Here is a 17,677-nt window from a genome sequence, read left to right as displayed (position 1 = left end):
GCACCGCAGCTTAGTTTAGTGATTTTAAATAACTTCACATGAAAGAACTACGAAGCCAAACCGGTGTTCTCTTCTCAACTGTTCCTTGTGAACGATCCCCAAACGGTGTTAAGTGGTGACAGGGGGAGGAGGTATTTATTAGAGAGAAAATATTTTACCACTTCCATTGATCTAAACCGATTTCAGCCGTGACTTCTCAGCAGAAAAAGTATAGAAATCTAAGATTATCGAGGAATTTAAGAAATAATAAGCCTATAACACACCTCAGATATTGTTCTGCCGTTTGTGCATATTATATTTGCATGAAATATCTTGATTTTTAATCCTATTAAGGGCAAAATCCGACGGGAAAAAATGAGTTCATTTTATATATATATATATATATATATATATATAATAATATATATATATATATATATATATATATATAATAATATATATATATATATAAATATAAATATATATATATAGAGAGAGAGAAAGAGAAGAAGAGAAAAAGAAGAAGATAGAAGATAGAATAGAAGAAGAAAAGAATAGAGAAGAGAAGATAGAAGAAGAATAGAAGAGAGAGAAGAGATTATTTAGACGTACGACCATCGAGGACAAACTGGATTTTTCTTTTATTTAAGAAGAATTTAATATTTGAACATTATTTTTTTTCACTTTCTTCATTTTCTTTTAGACTTCTTTAATTAATTTTTATTTATTTATCAAAAATCAATTTTTACTTTCAGTATTAATTATTTCTGTAAATAAACATTTAAAATCCATTTTGTAAAATATTATAACAAAAGACTTCTCGTAAATAAACACATTTTTAATAAAAATAATGAGTTTTCAGATCGTCTTATATGTTAACCTACATTTCGTGAGGATCTTCAAATTAAGTGATACCGTTTACATTGGACAGCATTCAAAACAGGAAGTTGCTTGTCTTGGTAAATATTTGATTATACCATTTATAATTTGATTTGTAACACATACTAACATTTCTACACATAGCGCTTTTAATTTTAGTGTTATATATAGGTTTATAGTATATTTCTCTTTGTCTGTCTGTCTCTCCATTACATTTTTTCTTGCAAACTACTGGGCCAATCTGGCTGATATTTTGTATGAACCTTTGTTATGATAAGGCGCAGTTAACTAAGTATTATGATATCCGTTTGATTCGCAGTTAGTAATTAATACGAATTAACATTTAATGCAAAAATTAGCACGAATTTTATCATACAAAAATGTACGGTATTTGATATATAGTATTTATTGGCTATTATCTAATCTAATAGTTATTATCTCTCTATCTATATATCTATAAAAGTGAACGTGTCTGTGTGTCTGTGTGTGTCTGTCTGTGTGTCTGTGTACATTTTCCTTCGCAATAACTCTGTCAATTTTTAGTCTCCATACTCGAAATTTGATATACAGGGTACTGAGATTTGGGAAAATCTTTGTCATCGGTTTTCGGCCAGAAATTTGGCTGTTAAGAGGTAAAAGTTCAACGATTTGACCTTTGAGAACTCTACCAACCCCCTCCGACAATTTTGGGTGTAAACACTTTAAATTTTAGATATAGGTTCCTTGGACATGGGTCTAACATAATAACTTGAGTGGAGCCCAAAAGAATAAATGTTAAGGGATCATAATAGAGGTCAAAGTTTAAAAAATTGACTGCATATTTTTTTTTTCTCAACATACACCTCCAAACACACGGGCTGAAATGCTAGTTTAATATATAGTATTTATATAATCTAGTAATTAATATATACTAGTAAGAAGACACAACATTGCCCGGGATGATCAACGAATGTTTCACACATTTTTATTGTCATCGAAATCGATGCAATCGCCCATTTTTCAATCAAACTGATTGATTGCCTACTCTAATTGGGGACCCGTCGCGGTGCACCGGGACGACGCTTCACATTCCTCTTCACAGTGACAGTCCACAATACATTGTAATATACATTGCCATGTTGATTTTATCAAATTAGTTTTCATATATAATTGCTTAAATAAAAGTTTAAAATGCAAGAGTTAAATATCATGCTTCGATTGTGCTTTAAGCAGAAACATTCATTTCGAACGCGCCCTTGTCATATCAAAGAACCTACTGTTGATTTTATATGCCAGGCCTTTCTGTTTGTGCGGTAATAAAATTTCCCAATTGCACTTGTGATGTTAGGCTGCGTAACTTTGGTCAAAATCGGCTGTTCCTCCTTTCATCGGATTATTTCGATTGTCGATTATCGATACTTATCGAAAACATTTCGATACAAACTCTATCTAAGAACACTACCAGATACATGAAATACCTTGGTGTGAAATTTCATAAAAAATAGGCCCTGCTGTTTTCGAGTCCACAGGGAATATATTAGCAGGCCGCCCAGCATTGCCCGGCCGTAAAATACGCTTAAATATTATATTTTGATTAATGCAAAGTTCGTATTTAGTATTATATCATAATTTATTGGACTCAATATATAGTAATGATTTAAAAAGTTAAAAAAAAGTGACTTATGTACCACTACCGGGAATCAAAACCAAAACGTTTAGCTTATGATATACTTTTTTCCTTTGACATTAATGCTTGAACTATGAAGACATGTTTGCGGTAAAGTTAAAAATTAAAACATAAACCAATATCTACTGCATTATGCATGCATATTCGTAATGCCGTCGTTCAGCCTCCGGCTAGAAAATTCCATTTTTTTTTAAATTTTCACACTTTTGCGCCGATTTTCCCCGGCTAAAATCTAAATACGAAGTTTCGCATGGGTTCGAATACCCTATATATTAAGTTTCATGTTTGTAGACCAAAACCCTTATCCCCAAGCGGTCTCCGGACCTTGATAAGTGGTGACTTCCATGTAAAAAAAAAAAAAAAAAACTGACAGAGGGTTTAGTAGGCAACATTTTTAGACAAATATATATACGCATACATAAATATATATATACGCATACATAAATATATATATACGTATACATAAATATATATAGAAATAGGTTTGTGTTTACTATAACCTTTTTACACAAATATTACGCAAGTATAAATCATGTAGAATATCTGCATGAATATAATTACACGTAATAGTTAACTAAAGACGATCATCCCATAAGAAAACCGAAAAAAAAAACAAAAAAACAAAAAACAAAAAACAAATAGGGATTTAATTAAAATGAATGTTTAAAAGAATATGCAAATTAGCAACATCAGAAAATGAGTGAACGGTGAAGCTTTAAAGCTTCAAATAATTAGATAAGTAAAACTAACACTTAATCATAGCTGTCCCGCGGCCCTCCGTGGCCCGGGCGACAAGATCAAAGTGTAGTATCTATCCGGCAGATACTGCAAGCAAAGACCATATGTGGGGGGAACCCCACATATAAGACCTTGGTCAATGTAGGGGCAACCCTTCATACCAATTGTCACTATCCAGCTCCCCTACTCCCCGGGGAGTTGGTCCCTATTTCCCCTTCACTCCTCACTTAAAAAATCGGCTTTGTGCCTAATTTGCTCAGTGGGGGAGCAAATAAATACCTCAAAGTGTAGTATCTGTTCCGGCAGATACTGCAAACAAAGACCATATGTGGGGGCGACCTCACATATAAGACCTTGGTCAATGTAGGGGCAACCCTCCATACCAATTGTCACTATCCAGCTCCCCTACTCCCCGGGGAGTTGGTTTCCATTTCCCCTTCACTCCTCACATTAAAAATCGGCCTTGTGCCTAATTTGCTCAGTGGGGGAGCAAATAAATACCTCAAAGTGTCGTATCTGTTCCGACAGATACTCCAAGCAAAGACCATATGTGGGGGTAACCCCATATATCAGACCTTGGTCAATGTAGAGATCACCCTACAGACCAATAGTTACGATCCAGCTCCCATTTTCCACCTCTCGGGAGCTGGTCCCCTTTTCCCTCCCTCTCCCTCTCTCTCCACATTAAAAAACGGTCTTGTGCCTAATTTGCTCAGTGGGGAAGCAAATAAATACCACTAACACTTAATCATATATTTGGACACAATAGTGTTTGAATATATGATTAAGTGCTAGTTTAATAATAATCATAGATAGATAGATAGATTATAACAATTAACCGTCGTTGTTTATAATTCTAGAGTTACATTTATATTGTGTTTATATTTATAGAAATAGCATTTTCATTGGTGTGTAAAAAGACTAACTTAGAGATTATACTTTCATCGTTTAATACGCAGATCGAAATATAAGAATATCCGTGTTTGTTAAGGACTAGGCGTAGTTTCTCGTTCTTTAAATTATATTTTCTTCAAAGTTTTCTTTCTCTTCGTACCAATCAATTCTCGTGTATTTATTCATTCATTCTGCTCTCGCTCGATTTTCCCGAACATAATACTAAGCCGCCATCTTATCTCGATTTGGCGCGAATTTTATGCGATGATAATCTCAACAAATCGCAATTTTTTTTTTTCGGATTACATTTTTTATTTTTAATTCTATGAAATAGATCGATAGAATTTAATATCAATACCGAGTTTGTCGCATAGCAAAATCTCTGGGCACGTAACGCATTGCTACTCCAAAACGCAATCGTACGATCTAACATTAAATAAAATACATCATCGTGTAACGTTGTATCCATGTTTACACACGTGACCCACGCGTTGCAGAAGTCTACTTGGCGTGGCAAAGTAGACTAAGACAAAAATAACAGGAACTCACTTTTTCGTGCAACAACCACATTTATTCCTTCATTCTCCCTCCACGCGTGACTTCTCGTTACGGTTCCAACGTCTCTCACGTGATCGTATTCTCTAGTGTGCCCTCTTCCTTTTTATAGTCTTTTTCCTTACATCGATTTCATTTGCATATTCTTTACAGTGATGTCATTTGCGTCCGCGCCCCCGCGCTCTATTATAACCGCAGAAAGGTGTATATGTAGCAGTGATGAATAAATAATTATTTTCTCATGTAGAAACGACCCTGCTAAGTGATTTGGTCACATTAGCCAATCAGTTTGCAGAGCGCCCGCTTTGGAAACCACAGTCACTCAGCAGAGAAAACCCTGAATGCAACAAGGAAAGACGTCCTCTCTTTCCTGTCCTTGTCAACTGGGCGCTAAAACATCGACTGTTCATTTTCCCCAGTCGATCATTGTCCACCAATCTTTAACCTATACCAAACGGTATAGTTAACTTCATGGATTAACCCCGTTCATTTTTCTTATGAAAACGGTTTTGTTTTTCCTTTTCGTGTAATGGTTCAGTTACATGTCAGGCTGGTCTAAAAAATGACATTTAAAACCATTTTAAGTTAAAATCCAACAGAAAGGAAGTCATCTTTAATCATGATAAGGCTCGTCCTCATACGGCATTACTAAATAAAGCTCTAGGAAAATTTGGTTGGGAAATCTTGCCCCATCACGCATTTTCTCCGTTCGGATACTTTCCGGTGCAAACTGACCAGGTCACAAAGTTTGACATATTTAACAACCTGTCAAAACACGTCGCTTTCAGTCCGTGTTGTCCACTTGTCAGATAGATATTAAGATAGATAGATAGATAGATAGATAGATTACATATAATTTATTGCTTCTCCTCGACCACTAGTTCCCTCTGATTACCACTTATTTCAAAGATTACAACACTTTTTAGATGACCGTACGTTAACATTATCAGAAGACGTTGAACATGAGTTAGAATCATATTTTACATGAAATTTTACGAAATTTACAAACAAGGCATTTATAAACTGGTTGATAAATGGAATCAAGTTATAAGAGAGCAAAGGTCGTTAATGTTATAAATAAAGATTTTCAAAAACACTTTTTTTTTCATTTTCAAGATGATTTTAAATCGGCAAAAAATTTTACACTGATCTGAAACTGCTAATGCATAAAAGTCTATCTTATTTCTATACTAGACTTTTTAGTTTGTTAAAACCGGGCAAACGTTATTGACTGTTCCCCCCCCTCAGATTTGGTGCCTTAGAAAAATAGTTTTTATTTGTAAAAATACGTACGTACTTACATGCAAACATACAAACTCATATGAAATGAAATCTCCACATATTTATAAAGAAGCGTTGTGTGTGTGTGTATGTGCTTGTGGATTTGTTCCCTATGAACTCCGAAAGATGTCGATTTTTGTCAAATTTCACGCAAATGTACTTTATATGTCTGGAGGTGTTCTTAGATAGGTGTTGTGTCGGAATGTTTTTGATTAGTATCGAAACTTGACAATCGAAAAAAAAATTAATTAATAAAGAAACAAGCGATTTGGACCAAAGTATATACTCTTATACAACCAAACATTTGATAAGTTTTGTCAACACATAAGCAGAATGGCCCTGCTTATAAAATCAATAGTAGGTTTTATGGTAAAACAGGTGTTGATACGTGACTTTTGCATTTTAGACTTTAATTCAAGACATTACATAAAATGATTTTATAAAATCAACAGTACGTTCTCTACAGTGCAATGTAGACTACAATGAATTGTGAACTAAGTAACTGCGGAGGAGCACGTGAATCTTCCTTCAGGTGTACCCTAGTAAGTCCCCGACTAGAATAGGCAATCAATTGATTTGATTGAAAAATGGTCGATTTCACTGATTTTGATGGCAATAACAGTATTGGAACCTGCTCATTAGATCCTCATTCAATCCCGAGCGACATCGGGTCTCGCTGCTAGTTATTTTTTTTTATATATATAAAATTGTTAGAAGGATAAAAAAATATAGAAATATTGATGAGTAATCATTTTAGTGTAGGGTTAATTGAGAAGTGAATGGGTGTGTGATTGATTAGATGAAAACCGTCGCGGACGATGTGATTCTTCTTAACGCTAATAAATCACCATTTAACAGGTCCAAAAATCAATCGCAGAAAAAAAAAGATGTTCTCAGTGGAATTATGAACAGTACTATAAGAGGACTGGAAATGACGCGTGCGATAAACAGAGTTTGATGTTGCTAGTCTCAGTCTTTTCTACAAATACTATTATAGTACCTTAGAATTGTTTGATCTATTCCCTACTTCCTTTGTTCCTACTCGTTTGACTCGTTGGCCTAGAAGTCTTAATCAATTCGCTGTTTTAATACCTCATTGTAATACAGCTTCCTATTACAGTAGCTTCTTTCCAATGATCGCAAGGTTGTGGAACTCTCTTCCTGCTCACTGTTTTCCTTTTACCTACAGTCTTGATCTTTTCAGGACTGGGGTCGATGGACATTTTCTGTCTTTGCAATAATCATCTCTCGTTCCTGTTAGCTCTTTGCATCAAGTGGCTTCGTGCCTTGTCGCGAGTAATTCCTATAAAAATAGATTTCTCAACGTTATTAGTGGAGAATAGGAAATTTTTTTTTGTTTGTTTTTAGACAAGGCTTGGAGCCACTTGACTTAAAATATCTAAAAAGAAAAAGTATTTCAAGGTCGAGAAAGATAAATGTTATATGGATAAACTAGTGTTGAATGGATTTCACTATAGTGTTTCCTTGAAGCATGAATCGGTGTGTAACTGATAAAATTATATTTGTTTTGTCTTTGTTATTATTTTGTTTGTCATGAGGATATGTGTTCGACAATCAGTCCGACGAATTTGGGTCGAGTTTAAAGCTGCTGTTCTTGCTTCTCCCTGGCTGAGGTATGGTTTACTTCAATCCAATTGAACAAGAAGATTGGAAACATTGGGTCGAGCAGGAAGAAGATTAGTTAAAAAAAATAATGGATTATTAAATAACAGCTCAACAAGTATTTGTTTTAATTCAATTTGAAGATTACTATACTGTAGTCGGCTGGGAAGCAGCTTCGTGGTATTTTGTTCCACATATGGGATGTTATAGGAAAGAAACATTGTTTGTGGAAGGTCCGTTTGGTTTTAATACAGAGAGGAAAAAAAAGAATTGTTCACTGCTTTGGTTGTAACTAGGTGAGTCCTCGCTGTGAATGTTCTTCTAGAGGGACGGAATTGAAGCACAGATGAACACCTACACATGAACATAACGATACAGTAAAGAGGGATTGGCAACATCTATTCTGAGCGATAGAGGTTGCAAGAAAAGAGAAAGAGACTATCACTCACTAGATTGCGAAGTCAGTTTTGTTTGTTGTCAAAGTAAAGAAGAGCAGCACCTCCTCAGCAGTACCGCGTCCTATGAAGTATCTGACACTTGTACAGGTAGAAAATATTTGATTGCAAAATAAAATAAGTCAAATATTTCATATTATATTGCACCCAATATATAGTCATAATTTTAAGAATAAAAAAGATATGATTAGAATGCCGTCAGCTAGAATCGAAACCGAAACCAAAAACATAACAAAACATAGTTTCATTATTGAAACTATGTCTAAAAGTTAAGCAAGGACTGAAGTTTTTACTCAAACTGGTTGGCGTGTGCAAAGGAGTGTGAATTTTGTTTAATACAAGCTGGTTTCCATGACAACAATGTTTACGCTAGAAAAGATGCAAACAAGGTCGGTCGGACGGTCCACAAAGTAAGTATATATATATATATATATATATATATATATATATATATATATATATATATATATATATAAGGGGGTAGTCACCAACAATGTGTATTTTTTAACATTATTTTATTATCCCGTGTCTTGGTTTTTCATTGAGACTTATGTTTAGATCATTCTAATAATGTTTTTAAATCATTGAAATCGTTTTTAACGCGTTTCAGACGTTCTGTGAAGCGTCCTCTTCAGAAATTATTTTCAAAATGTGTTGGAGATATAAAAATAGCATTTTCGTAGTTCATTTGAAGTGTTTCCAAGGGGTGGAAGCGTGTAAGTATCTACTATTAATTGGAAAATATTCAATTTGTATTACTCTTTTATTGGGCTGTGGCGAGTCGGCAGTGGTCACTCCTGTGTTGTGTTTCTCTCTCTCTCTCTCTCTCTCTCACTCTCCCTCTGCTTGTGTTTTTTCTTTTCCTTTAGGGTAGGATGTGTGTGTGTGTTTTCTTTATTGGTTTGAAAATGTGTGTACTGTTTGATAGTATTATGAGGTTATTCGCTTCCCTAGGAAGGTGACTGTGATCTAAGGTCGTTACTAATGTGTATGTGTGAGGAGGGTGGGGAGAACCAGCTCTTCTGAAATAAGGGTAGGAGTGCTTTCATTCTATTTTGATATTTATTTTTTGGATTCTTAGATTTTAGTATTGTGATTTTTCGTTTCAGTCTTTTCGGGTATTCTTTATATTATGTTTGTTTAGATAGAGGGGTGTATTTAAAAATATGTATCGGGGATTTTTTTAATGTTTCTATTTATTTGTCTCCCCATGTGGGTATGGCCAGACCCAGGATCGGTTCCTAGTGTGGGGAAGATCTCGTTCCCTAGAAGGGAGGGGCCAATTAGAGGGGGATGATAGAAGGGATGATGGTTGTCTCAGTCATGAGAGATTTCTCCTCCACTGACCGAGGGGGGGGGAGCGAGGTGTTGGAACAGATATTATACTATGGTTCTAGGTTTTTCCTAGTGTTGTTGGTTTCGAGGTTAAGTAGGGTTGGTATTGTTCAGTGTCTTGTATTAGAGATAGGGGTGTTATGTCTGTGTGTGGTTGTATGCGCGCGTGTGTGTTTTAATGTGTCAGTTCTGATTTATGTGTGGGTGTGTATATGCATATGGATGTGCATGCGAGTGTGCCTTGCATTTCATGTTTCTGTGTGTTGATATTAGGCTCTGTTCAGTTCAGGAGTGTATCTTGTGATGAAGTTTTTTTCCTGCGTAAGTAAATAAAAATAATTGTTTGTTTGGAAGATTGGCATTATTTTGAAGCTGTTTCCACTGCATGTGTGTACGTGTTTTGAAACATAGAAGTGTCTGTTATCTGCAATTTTGATGTTGCTCTTATGTAAGGTCACTCTATTGCTGAAATTTTTGGTGGCGCCTATATAGGATTTGTTGCATGCCATGCATCTATGTGCATATACTACATTTCTGGAGGTGCAATTTAGATCCTTTTTATTTTGAATGTTTGTGTTGGGTTTTTGAATGTGTATGTGTTTCCTTCTATTATTATGTCACATACTCCACATCGCGATTTGTTGCATTTTGTAACCCCTTTTGTAGTGTGTGGAACGAGTTTTGAGGAAGTTAGGATGTGTTTTAAGTTTTTGGGTTGGCGTTTGCTTTTTATTATTTTTGTTGTTTTAAGTATGTTGTTTAGTTTGTCGTTCTGATTGAGGAGGATAAGGTTTTTTGTTATCTGTGTGAATAGTTCTGGGTTGTTTGTGTTATGTGTAGAGACGTATGCTAAAATTTGTTCTTTGTTTTGTTCTTTTGGGATTCTTAGTTGGTCTATTGGAATTTTTTCAGCCAGTTCCATACTTTTCTGTATTAGTGGTAGTGGATATCCTCTTTTCCGCAGTGTAAACACACACACACACACACACACACACACACACACGCACAGACACACACATAGACACATACACACATATCCTACCCTAATGGAAAAGAAAAAAAACACAAGCAGAGGGAGAGAGTGGGAGAGAGAAACACAACACAGGAGTGACCATAGCCGACTCGCCACAGCCCAATAAAAGAGCAACAAAAATTGAACATTCCAATGAATAGTAAACACTTACACGTTTCAACCCCTTGGAAACACTTCAAATGAACTAGAAAATGCTATTTTTATATCTCCAACACATTTTGAAAATAATTTCTGAAGAGGACGCTTCACAGAACGTCTGAAAATCGTTAAAAACGATTTCAATGATTTAAAAACATTATTGCAATGATCTAAACATAATTCTCAATGAAAAACCAAGACACGGAATAATAAAATAATGTTAAAAAATACACATTGTTGGTGACTACCCCCTTATTTGAATATACATCTTTCTTTCGTTGGAATTCCATTACATATATATATATATATATATATATATATGTTTGTGTGTGTGTGTGTGTGAAAGCAACTCAGAGTAAGATGGACACCATTTTGAAACTTGGAATACAAATGTTTTTCACACACACACACACACACATACACACACATATAATTCGGAAGGTACATAACGTATTTATATAGATTTCATATTTGAGTGTATATATGCACACAAACACACACACACACACGTACACATGCATATATATATATATATATATATATATATATATATATATATATATATATATACAGGGTGTCCATAAAGTCCGTGTGCACTTTAAAAAACTCATAACTGTATTTGTATTTGCAATAGAAATAATCTGTTAAATGGATTTGAAAGAAGTAAATCTATGTTTTTAAGCGTTTATTGAAATTTTATTTAACTTTCCACATGCCCTCCATCATTAGCAATACAAAGGGTATTACGATTTTGTAGTTCACGAAAAACATTTGCCAAATGGTTTATAGTAATGCCTGATATCACATTAGTTATTCTAGCTTTCAAATCTTCCAATAAACTAGGTTTGGTTGCATACACAATTGTTTTCACATGTCCCCATAAAAAATCTAATGGAGTCAAATCTGGCGAACATGGAGGCCAATGAAATGGTCCACCCCTTCCGATCCATCTGTTAGGAAATTCCTGATTTAGAAACTGTCTAACACGTCGAGCAAAGTGACAAGGAGCTCCATCTTGCTGAAATCATATCATCTTTCAAGTTTAATTGTTCAAGTTGCGGAATAAAGTAATTCTGCAACATATCTAAGTAGCTGTCACTGTTAATAACACGATCTTCAAAAAAATATGGCCCTATGATTCGATTTATTCCCAAAGCACACCACAAATTAACTTTAAGAGAGTCCCTTTCATGTTCAACAGTTTCATTTGGGTTTTCAGTTCCCCAAATTCGGCAATTATGCCTGTTGACCTTGCCACTAATGTCAAATGTTGCTTCATCAGAAAACAGTAAATTACTCACAAATGCATCATCATTGCAAAGTTTTTCATTGAACTGGTGACAGAAAGTTAGCAGTGCATAATAATCGTCTTCTAACAACTGTTGATGTAATTGAATTTTGTAAGCTTTCATATGAAGTTTTGCCCGCAGAATCTTATGCACAGTAGACTTTGGCAGCCCGAACTCCAATAATGCCCGTCTTACAGACTTTCTTGGACTTGCAGTAAAGGATTCTTCTATGGAAGCAACACTTTCGTCACTGACACATGGCCTTCCAGACCGTGGTTTATCATGGACAGAGCCTGTCTCTTTAAATTGTTTCATTCATTTAACAATGGTGTTCCTATGAGGCGCTTGTTTTTATTGTATTCAATTCTAAACATTCTTTGTACAGCAATAGTAGATTTCAATTCAACCAACTAAAGGACACAGTTTACTTTTTCCTCAATTGAAGCCATGGGATCAAATTGATTCTGAAAAACAAAAGAAAATTTTTTTACTTATTTTTTTACTTATCTAAAAATTGTTACGAATTTTATTCAATAGCTATTCTTAAAACTGAATACATGAAATTTTATAACATTTTTTACAGATTATTTCTATCGCAAATATAAATAAAGTTACAAGTTTGTTAAAGTGCACACGAACTTTATGGACACCCTGTATATATATATATATATATATATATATATATATATATATATATATATTTGTGTGTGTGTGTGTGTGTGTGTGTTCTGAAAGGTACATAACATATTTATATAGATTTCATATTTTATTATACGTACTCATTTGAATTTGATAGTTCATTAACATTATCATATATCAGGTATACTCGCCCTTTAAATATCGTTACGTCTGAACTCCTGTATATATTTTTTTGGTCAATTTTACAAACGTTAGAAAATCATTCTTGCCTCGCCTATATTTGGTCGAGGAGGACAACAAATGAAAATAGCGGTGAAAAATCGTTTTTGAAAGAATGACGTCACCGCTGACGCAAGTTGTGCTAGCAGCTCGTAAATCTATCCAAGGCGTCTTTACGCTTTTGCAACAAGTTTTCGGACACACACACACACACACACACACACACACACACACACACACACACACACACACACACACACACACACACACACAAACAAAAAAGCAAAAAAAAACCCCAAAACAATGAAGTACCATCATAGCAAATTTTATAAACAGATACATAGTATCTATCTATCTTCCGCCCTCCTTCTCCCCCCTCTCTCCCTTTCTCTGTGTGTGTGCATATATATATATATATATATATATATATATATATATATATATAGTCATTCAATAAAAAAGGATGCCGATAACTGTTAAAGTAAAAGTTTATATAATTTATGGCCTCCCAGTAGTTTTATATAATCTTGATTGCATCACATGGACTAAACAATTAACCAATCGCATTGAAGTATTTCAAAATCACGTAATGCATTTCATTACGGGACATCGTCTGAGCAAAAAAAAAAAAAACATCCACCCTCCGTCCAACTACTTCTCTACTTCCTCTGTTAGAGAGTGGTCGGGTAAATTATCTATCTATCTATCTATCTATCTATCTATCTATCTATCTATCTATCTATCTATCTATCTATCCATCCATTTATCTATCTATCTGTCTAGTGATGAGTGGACAACAGAGATTGGAAGCGGCATGTTTTGATGGGTTGTAAAACCTGTCAAACTTTGTGAAATGGTCAGTTTGCACCGAAACGTATCCGAACTAATGATCGGACGTGACGCGTTGCATGTCACGTGTTCCGCTTTGTGCGAGTATCGTTGAGTTTGATAATGGCACACTAGGGGCTAAAAATGGGGTTCAACATGACGGAAGAGAAGCCTCCGAATCGAGACGTAGAACAACCATCCCAAGCCGTCGATCATTCCTCTGCTATGACGAATGCCTACAGGTGAAATATATACATAAAAATTCATATCATCTTGGGTTCTGTTTTGAGTGATCATTCTAACACATTCCAGCATCCGCCCCCCCCCAAAGACGGTTGACGAACCTCCCAGAAGAAGCAGTAGCAGAACAATCATGTATATGTTGTTATATGTTCTCACACGCGCGCACGCCCTAACACTATAACATGAGAGGAATCATAGGTCGTAAAATAGACATTAAGAATACAAGGACAATAGTCCGTTACACAATATACATAGCATACATACATATGGTCCGTTTATGATAAGAACACAAAGACATTTAGTAGTAACCCGTATATACGCATACAGAACCACTCCGCGACACAAATGCGTTACAAATGCAAACATGTATAGACACACGTACGGTTCAACTATAAACCCACGTACGTTAATGTGGTACAGTATATACACGGTCACATAGACATTCTTCCGCCCACACACACGCACATACACAACGTAACGTCTCTATTTGATAAAATCAAAAGTAACACCCTTGGGGTTTTTGGCCATGTCAAACAATAAACTACTGGCCTGTCAAAGTTATGCTTTGAGGGTATGTTTGAAGGCAAAAGAAGCAGAGGAAAGCCAAGGAGAAGATGAAGAGAAAATCGTTTTCATCGAACATCTCTCAACAGTTGGGCGTCCATTAACGAACTTGCCCTGGATCGGAAGGAATGCTGGAAAATAAATCAGATGGGATCGCAATCCGCGCCAAAAGGAAGATGCGACTCATGATGGATTGTTTCGTTGTATCATGCAAAGCCAAGAATAAAATCCATCCAATTATCAGCCGGCATCTCTCACCATACTAGAAAATCATGTGCACAAGCTTTTACTGAAACAATCTATGTTGCTTTGACAGTGCTCTATTTGTATATTTACATAGAGCTTTGCATTACGCAATATCATTTAATGACAGTTTTCAAACCGATAAGGGTAACTTATATAGTCATCCACAGACAAACTGCGTGGTTGCATTACAACCTTTCTGTACAGCTAGACTAGCGCCTGTGCCAAGCCAGAGATCAAACCATTAGCCATCTAGATGACAGTCTTTCTCTTAGTACTAAACTACAAGCAATATTCCAGATTAATATAATTCAGAGGTAAAAAATCAAATGAATTTATCGAGGTTTATACAAGAGTGCTCAATACAAAGGCAGAACAAGATACAATTTTTATTTATTTTTACATAAATATTTAGATGTTGCCACATATTCATGTATATGTTTCAGTCAACTAGTTATTACTTAGTAGAGACATTATCAGGTGATATTGCTTTACAAAAATCCCACCCTTGATAGAGAAGACTATAAACTATATAGACTATATACTATATAGACTATATACTATATAGACTATATGCTATATAGACTCATAGAAGTTATAGTCTGGAGAGCAATAACATGATATTAATAATAAAATAAATTAAAAAATAACCCTGTTTAATTATTGAAGAAGAAAAATATATAAGATGATACATTGAGAAAACAAGAGCAAACATGCAAAAAACCCTATAAAATCACATTTTTACTTTAAAAAAAACGGTAAAAAAGACGTACCTTTCTGCTTGAACTATTAAAAAATATATAAATAATAAGATATGCCAGACTAATTTAATTAAATATTAATCGAATATATAAACGGCTATATGTCTGTCTGTCGGTCTGTATGTCTTTTGGTTTGTCGGTCTGTCAGACGTCTGTCTCCATATTTTCAAACTCTATCTCCTCCGAAACTAAAAGGTACAGAACGGCGTTATGGGCATCAAATGATTGGATATTTTACAGGCCGTTCTTTTATGGGCCTTTAGCCGGTTAGAATTGTTTTTAAGGAGTAAAAGGGTCAAAATTAAAAAAAAAAGTCGTTCAACATTTTTTGCATTCATCGTAGTTTATTTTTAATTTTCATTTTTAGTCTGTTTATATGTGTGTTACGTTGGTATAGTGGTGACGTCGCCAGCTTTGAATACCACAGTTTCGGGTTCAATTCTAGCTGATGGACACTAAATATATATATATATATATATATATATTTTTACTTTTGAAATCACGTCTCTTTTTACGAAGCCTGGACAAATTAAAATATCATATTAAGCATATTTTACGTCCGGGCTAAGCCGGACTCCCCAAACCCGCTAGGAATTGGAACTTAATTTAGGAAAATTTATATAAATTGCCGGAAAAAATGCATTTTAAAGCCTACTGAAGAAATTGGATACATTAGGGGATAAATGGAAAAGTATGAAAAGTACCACAAAGAAAATCGATACACATGTAATTTTGATAATATTTGCTTGATGCGTTATATGCAGCGGAAAAATGTAATTGAATGAATAAATACACGTTAATACAAAAGACATGATTGAATTCGGAAAAAGAACTATTTTTGAGAATTTTATCAATGCCTACGATATTTCGAGAAAAAAAATCTCTGTCTCACTTAGAATTATTGAGTCTTTTTTTATCTTCTCGTCTTTTCTATATTCCTTTCTTTTCTCCTTATCTTTTTATTTATATCCGGGATTAGAACGTGTCATTTGCGTTTTTTAAATTTTAAACTTGTGTTTTCTTCTCTCTCTTTGGGATCCATTCTATCCTCTTTAGTCCATAGCTAAGCCTAGGATAGGTTTATACTCTTAGAAAAATGTTAGAAACGTTATATATGCACACATTAGTATGTATATGTATATTTTGTATGTATGTATGTACACGGATGTATAACTCGGTATGAATATGTCTGCATTAGTCTATCACCCCATCCCAACTTAACTTAGAACGACACGTAACTCTTGATGTCAAAAAATACATTTGCAAGCTTCTTTTCCTGACACGTTGAAAATCAGTGTATAAACAGACCCCCCTCATATCCACTTTCCTATACAATTTACAGTTCCAGTAAAATTATGTCCCACTTTAATCATTTTAGATTTATATCCAGTTGTTAAGCTAATTTTGAATAAGAGAGGTTCTAGGTTTCCTGATGAAATCTCTTTGACTGAAACAGATGGCTGTTTGTAGCGACTATATGCAACTGTTTACCCTCAAATAATATATATATATATATATATATATATATATATATATATATATAGGAAGAAAGACAAAGACAAGTGACAAGCACTAGCAACAGCACCGACTAAATTCCATTCCCTGCATTGTGATAGCCTTTTAAATTTCTTCTATACACCTATCTCACGCAATGCTTCAAGCAAACTACATCTAATATATATATATATATATATATATATATATATATATATATATATATAATGTTTAAGCTTATTGTACGACCTGGCAACACCGGCCGTCTAGCTAGTGTATATATATATATATATATATATATATATATATATATATATATATATATATTAGCTGTTCGGCCGGTGTTGCCCGGTCGTACAATACGCTTAAACATGATATTTTAATTTATGAAAAATTCGCTAAATATTATTATAGAATCCATCCTCGGTTCAGTATTATATATTAAGAGGAATAATTGCCCAGTGGAATAATTCGCAAAAAATAAAATAATAATGATAATGTCGTTCATCAAAACCCGTCCGTGTTTGTTTACAATATCACGTCAACCGGTAATTGGGGTTGACCATGAATGCCCTCAAAGTCACCTATGATTTATGTTTAGTTTTAAAATATGCAAATGAAGAAATGATTTGCGGGGAGTTTAAATTGCACATCTTCATTTATCGCAAATTGTACTCATTAATAAGAAATAATTAAAATAAAAGGGTGTAGTATACCCGGGCTCTAACAGAGGATCGTTTGATATGAAGTTAAATCTATATCACTGAGCTATACTTCTAAAAGACAATAAATGTGTTTCTTTTAAGAAGAAATAATTTGCT

The 17,677-nt window shown here is 34.4% G+C and overlaps 1 protein-coding gene across 1 annotated transcript in view; it reads left to right on the top strand.

The window, feature by feature from the left end:
• The window catches only part of LOC145248214 (neuronal acetylcholine receptor subunit alpha-10-like), a 451,727-nt gene that overhangs the window by 58,968 nt on the left and 375,082 nt on the right, over positions 1–17,677 (top strand). The window lies entirely within an intron of this gene.

The sequence above is a fragment of the Euprymna scolopes genome, chromosome 26 (genome assembly GCF_053919585.1).
Source record: "Euprymna scolopes isolate OS-2025 chromosome 26, ASM5391958v1, whole genome shotgun sequence".
Taxonomy (NCBI): domain Eukaryota; kingdom Metazoa; phylum Mollusca; class Cephalopoda; order Sepiida; family Sepiolidae; genus Euprymna; species Euprymna scolopes.
The sequence above is the reverse complement of the archived record's forward strand: the minus strand, read 5'-3'. Positions and strand labels throughout refer to the sequence as shown.